General features: G+C 40.1%; 1 pseudogene; it reads right to left on the bottom strand.

Moving 5' to 3' along the window:
• Positions 1–4,693: 4,693 nt before the first annotated feature.
• On the bottom strand, positions 4,694–5,734 carry LOC101984768 (annotated as a pseudogene).
• Positions 5,735–6,603: the final 869 nt, after the last annotated feature.

Here is a 6,603-nt window from a genome sequence, read left to right on the forward strand (position 1 = left end):
GGATAATCATAAGTTTTCTTTGAATCCCCATAAAATTATCAGCACTACTAATTAGCAGGAAATAGCCTAACAATCTATGTCCACATTCCCCCAAAATGGATTATGGATGTTTGTCTTTGTTTTGAGTATTGCTTACAAGTTTTATGGATAATGGTTAGGAAAAAGCTAAACAAAGGAGATTAGATTCAGGGTTCTTATTTTGAAAAAAACCAGAAAAATGCTGTGGGAGAATGCTCTTGAACACAGTAAATATTTGTCACTCATATTGGTTAATAAAATGATGATTGGCCAGTAGCCAGAAAGGCATAGACATAGTCATCAGCCAGATGCAGAGGAAGTAAGATAAGAATGCCTTGTTGAGAAAAGATATCAAGCCACATGGCTAAACATACATAATGATTATGGGCTAATTTAAGATGTAAGAGGTATTAAAACTAGCATGAACAATAGATCAAACAATTTATAGTATAAATCCCTGTGTGTTTACTTGGGACTGAATGACTTTGAGACTATGCAGTACGGAAACTTCTGTCAATAGTGGTGATCTTTAAAGATATGAAATAAGTAATGGGAAAAAGAGTGAGAAAAATATCACTGTGATTCCTTCTGTGCCTTTGAAATATGACCTGTAGATAAACCATTATATTTTATTAAATAATAACCATAGTATCCCCACTAAGCTTGATAAAAAGATTCTCAACAGGGAACCTTGGCATGAGCTCAGTTGTTACAGTGCTTTTCTAGCAAGCATGAAGCCCTGGGTTCAACTCACCAGCACAGCATAAACCATGTGTGATTAATGTTATCAACTTGATGAAATCTAGAACTACCTAAGAGACATGCTTCTGGGCATGGTTGTGAGAGGTTCTCTAGTTGATGTGGGAAGGCTTACCCTAATTGGATGCAGTACCACTCTATAGGTTGGGGGCCTGAACTACATTAAATGGCGAAAGTGATTTGGGAAGAAGCATTGTCACTGTCTGCCTCCTGACTGGATGAATTGTGACCAAATGCCCAAAGCTCCTCCCACCAATTAATGGACACTATCCTTGTTTTAGTTATTTTTCTATTGCTGTGAAGAGACACCATGACTTATAAAAGAAACTTATAAAAGAAAGCATTTATCCTTTGAAATACCTGGGTTAAAAAAGAAAGCATTTAATTGTGGGCTTGCTTACAGTTTCAGAGGATGAGTCCATCATGGTTGGGTGCATGACAGCATGTGGGCAGGCATGGCGCTGAAGCAGTAGTTGAGAGCTCATATCTGATCCACAAGTAGCAGGCAAAGCAGGAGGGGGCTGGTGTGAGTCTTTTGAAACCTCAAGCTCATCCCCTGTGACATATCTCCTCCCATAAAGCTACACCTCCTAATCCTTAGTCAAACATGTCTGCCAGCTGGCTAGGGTTATTCTTGTTCAAACTACCATAACCCTTGAACCATGATCAGAGATAAACCCTTCCTTAAGTTGAAAAAACATCAAGGCTACAATACAGTATTCTTAATTACTGGTGCTATACTGTACAGAACCCTAAGGATTAAAGATTATTTTAAAGTAAAGTACATCTACAAAGACCTTCAATAAAGGAAGATGAATATTAAAACAAATTTTCTCTTCCAAAGTGATTTTCTTTTTTTATCTTTTAGGTCTTTACTAACCCTTTAGGTTCCTGCTACTTCAGTTATCTCAATATCTACTTTTACTTTTGTTCCTATACTAATCTTTCTAAAGCCAATTCTTTACTCTCTCCCAGGTATCTCTAAGGTTCCTTCACTATGTGCACATGTACAATGACCCTTACCTTAATTGTCTTTGGTACTTTTTTGCCTGTAGAGCCACCTATTCTAGGATGGTATTTGATTGATAATGTAGTATTTCACTCTTCCCCACTATCCCTAGTTCAATAGCCTAAAAGGAAGTAGCTTTGGATACCCCCACACACACACTCACACCCACCCACAGATTCTCATTCAGTTATCTATGACAGAATAGACAAATGTGTAGAGATAAAAAAGTAGATTAATGGTTGAAGTCATTAGTACTGGAAAAACAGGGAATGAGGAGTGACTGCTAATGCGTAAAATGTTCCTATTCAGGCTATGAAAATGTTCTAAAATTAGATTATGGCAATGACTTCATAACTATAAACCCACTATAAATAATGGTTTCTGCTTTGAAGAGGTGAATCATATGCTACAGCATTATGATTGGCTTGGTAGTAGAAACCTGCCTGGGGCAGTGAGGAAAGAGGGAAAAACATGTATGGAAAACCTGCGATCAGGTGGTTTGTGTGCACTCTGATGGAGTAGCACTAACTATGTAGCAACCCAGAACCTAAGCATATTTATTATGGACAGCACTGGGTGAGCGGCAAGCTAGTCTCTATAGTAGAGAGCAGTCTCAGACTGAAAATTCCCAGGAGGAAGCTGAAGTTGCTAGATTTTTTATAACTGCTCCATGCTTCATAAACACTTGTACTCGTGTATACTGTCAACATTTGTCCTTAGGTGAGAGGAAGGCTTTGTCATCCTCTATGCTACATTTTGGGTAAATTTTTTTACCAAGTTTTCATGCGTCTGAAACATTGATCCTGGACATAGCCATGCCCACGCCTAACAGTACAGTTTTTTAAACTCAGAACTTCATTTGCCTTGTATACATTCACCCACGGCTTTTCCATGTCCCCATAATATACAATATGTGCATTAACAAAGCTTTGAAAACACATTTGTGGCATTACTTTACAAATGTCAGCTTAACTTTGTTTCCACTTACCTTGCTTCTTACTTCTGTTTTTGTGTTTGGTAATATGGATAGAACTCAGAGCCTCGTATATGCTGGTGGTTTGAAAGAAAATGGCCCCCAAAGGAGGGAACACTATTAGGAGGTGTGGCTTTGTTGGAGAAAGTGTCTCACTGTGGAGAGTGGGCTTTGAGGTCTCTTTTGCTCAAGCTTGCCTCAGTATGACAGTCAGTTGACTTCTTGTTGCCTGAAAGATGTAGGACAGTTGGCTATTTCTCCAGCATCACATCTGCTGGCATGCTTCCATGTTCCCCAAAATGATGGTAATGGACTGGACCTCTGAAACCGTAAGTAAGTCACCCTAATTAAATGTTCTCTTTATAAGAGTTACCCTGGTCATGATGTCCCTTCATAGCAATAGTAAACCTAACTAAGACACATGCTAAACACATGCTCAATGACTGACCTGAAATCTGCTCTATTTGCTTAACTCTGGATGTAGTTGCGTCTTCAACTAATACACATTGGGAATCACTTAAGGGTCATTATGCTCTCTGCTGCTAAACTTCGTAATATTAAGCTAGTGTAAGAATTATATCTCAAGAGTCTTCAAGGACATCTTCTAAAGTAAATACGTATTTGAAGATGATTGTCTAGTGTTGTTTTTGTAAAACACCAAAAAGTCAAGAATTCTGACTCTCCTATTCTAAAAATCAGTAACACTTGCCAAGTATTTTCACTACATGAGTTTTCATTCCCTACTAGTAGAGTGGGTACATTGGATCACATGAATGTCAAGGTGTTTTTCAGTTTAAAAGTTTTGTGTTTTTATGTGCATGGTCAAGTGTTTGGTAATTATTGGAAACTAGATTAACTCTAAAATATCGGTATAAAATTCTTGATAAATAACATATTTTTTTAAAAAAGTCTAGTCTCTTTGTTTCAGGCTGAAAGAGTCTTACATAAAGTAGGTTAAAACAAAACAAAACTGCTTAAATCATGATTAAATGCAAAAGCTTGGATAACTTTGGGGGCAGGATATTTTTAAAATTATGCATATATGAGTATTTATATTTCCTGTGTTTCAGAGATGGAATTCTTGGCATTTTTTTAAAAATGCATGCATCCATTTTTTACTTCATAGCATAGACTTTTAAGACCATGCTACTGTATTTATGTCTTCCTTCCAAAAGACAAAAAGCAGCAGCCAGCTCAGTGATACACACTTTTAATGGCCAAAGCTGTTGTTTATGATCACAGGCAGCTGAAGGCCAAGTCTATTCAAGCCATGGGAGATAGTAGTTCTAACGTGTTGGTCCTCATTCTGCCCTGAGCCTGTGGTGGCAGATGAAAACCTTGCATGGGCAGTCCCTTATCCAGACAGAATCCTGACACTTAGAAGTGCTGCCTATGTTTTTAAGTCCCTTTCAGGGACCCTGAGATGGACAGGATGAGACAAACCTATGGTTGAAACTTTACAGGAAAGAGGAATAAACAAAAAGTTGTTTATTTTTTTAATATTGAACTTGAGTTTTCAGTATTTCAGTGATTTCAACAATTCCCAAAAGCCAGAGCTTTAAATATTCAAAGCAAAACTAAAGTGAACATGAGATTGAATTAACAAAGTTGAGAAAATTAAGTATTTCAACAACTATCAAAGCATTGAGAACTCATAATAAAAGAAGCCAGTCTAAGTTGTAGATTGCCTTGTTCATTTCATACTCATGTGCCATGCACCGCGGCCCCGGTCTGAGCTCTATGGGCTAGACCCCAGTTCGCGAGTTTCGGGAAAGGGGCTGGAGGTTGAGAATACTCACGCAGAGACAGACTGACACACGCAGACCTTTTATCACAAAAGGAAGTGTTTGTGCACATAATTACTGTAAGAGAAAGGATATTCCGAGGGGGGGTCAGATCGGTCAGCGCGAGTGTACCTCACTGAAGTACACTTACTATAAAAACATGTTGCCTTTGTCATGTGAAAATCGGGTCTTTAGTTCTCTGGATTTCTTTATCAGGGCTTTTTTCTGAGCCTCACCAAACTGATTAGCCTTAAGATCTTTATCACGGTCAAATGGTATTCTCTCTTGGTGTTTGTTTTTATCCTCCACAGCCTTATTCTTCAACTTCTTATGATGGATGTCCATGAGGGATTCTGATCTCTTTGATTCATTGTATGAGGATACTTGCTCAGCCAGTCTCTTATCCCTTCCTGACAAAATATTTTCTTCATCTTTCTTACTGAATGACTTCCTTGCTTCTTGTATTTCCTTAGCTTTCCTTTCCCGGTCAGCTGGGGTGTCTGTCCAGACAGATCGGTCTCCAGATCTGTCATCATCTTTTCTCTTAAAGGTTCTTGGCCCCAGACCAAAGTCGTTCATTTCTGGAGGAAGCTCAGTCATCCACGACTCTCTTGTGATTGGTTTCTAGGAATCATTATCTCCTTTGCTCAATTTTTCCTTCATTCTCTGGGCCCTTTTTTCAAACTCTGTTGTCATGCTATAGTTAACTGGTCCTTTTGCAGGCATTGGTCCAACAATATCCTCATCCTCACTCCTCTCTGCTTCCTCTGAGTTGAAGGATGACGACACTTGTCCTGGATCCTCTCTGCCTTTGTCACTTTTCTGTGAAGACTTAATGAAACCACGTGGCAAGGCAGGACCTATGATAAGCCTTGGAGGAGAGTCATTATGCCTCTTAAATCCAGGAGGAAGGGCTGGTCCAAAAAATCCATCATCATCGTCATCTCTATCTTGATTTCGTCTCTGTTTTCTGGCAGTTGCACCACTGTCATCTTCTTCAGACTCTTGATTTCCTTCTTCAGACAAAGAACTGCTGTCCTCGTCGCTGTCTGAGGAGTCTGAGATGCTGCTTCTGTAGTTAGGGGGCAGAGCTGGCCCTGCAACCTGGCTCGGGTCCTGCTCCTCTTCCTCAGCTGTTGAGTGCACCTTGAAGCCTGGCGGCAGTGCCGGCTGGATCAGGTCCCTAGCCATTCGCTGCAACGCCCAGCCACTTACTGTACAAGTCAACCTGTACACGCAGTTTAAACCCAGCCCCGACGGCAGACCAAGCTTTGCAGCCAAGGCCGGAAGTACAACAAATGTCTTGTTCACACTTTTATCATTCGATTTGTATGACATTTGTTAATATTGCTAATGCCTCTTATGTGGTGAAACAACTCAATGATTACTTGAATAGCCCTTGAAATGTTACAATTAGCTCACCAGATTGTAACTGTGTTAGTCAAAGGGTTGGTAGAATACCATAACCCAAACGGGAGGCTGCGTCCAGTGGTGATTGGGGACCCTCTTGCTGCCAAACTTAATGCCTGTTGCTATGGGCATTCATTTCTGAATTTTGTGTAAGATCAGACAATCCATGAGAATGCAGCATATGGTCACTTAGCAAGTCCTTCTGAGCCTTTTGGCTAGTAACTTGAACATGCTCTAGCTTTGGTTGCAAATACTGCACAAACTATGAAGACTCCTCCGTAGACAGGTGACTTCTACAGAAGAGGGCCTTCCAAAGAGGGGTAAGGGTTTACTCTTCTGAGATGGCCTAAGACAGGAGGGTCTTCTGTTTTATAAAAAATTTGGGGGGGAGATGTTGGGACTAATGAGTCCTGGCCTTCAGCTGCTTTTCCCTCCTAGAACCTTCTAATTGAAGTTACTAGACGCTGTGCCTAGCTTAGAGGATCAGAGGATGGGATTTTCACCTGTTGACCATTGACTGCAGTGTATTTAAGTCTACATGGTGTTAATAAAGAGGGGGCTTTGGTATCAGTCTTTAAAGGTCTGCGTGTCGGTCTGTCTCTGCGTGTGTATCTTCAACCTCCAGCCCCTTGCCCAAAGCTCGTGAACTG

This window comes from Microtus ochrogaster, chromosome X, assembly GCF_000317375.1.
Source record: "Microtus ochrogaster isolate Prairie Vole_2 chromosome X, MicOch1.0, whole genome shotgun sequence".
Taxonomy (NCBI): domain Eukaryota; kingdom Metazoa; phylum Chordata; class Mammalia; order Rodentia; family Cricetidae; genus Microtus; species Microtus ochrogaster.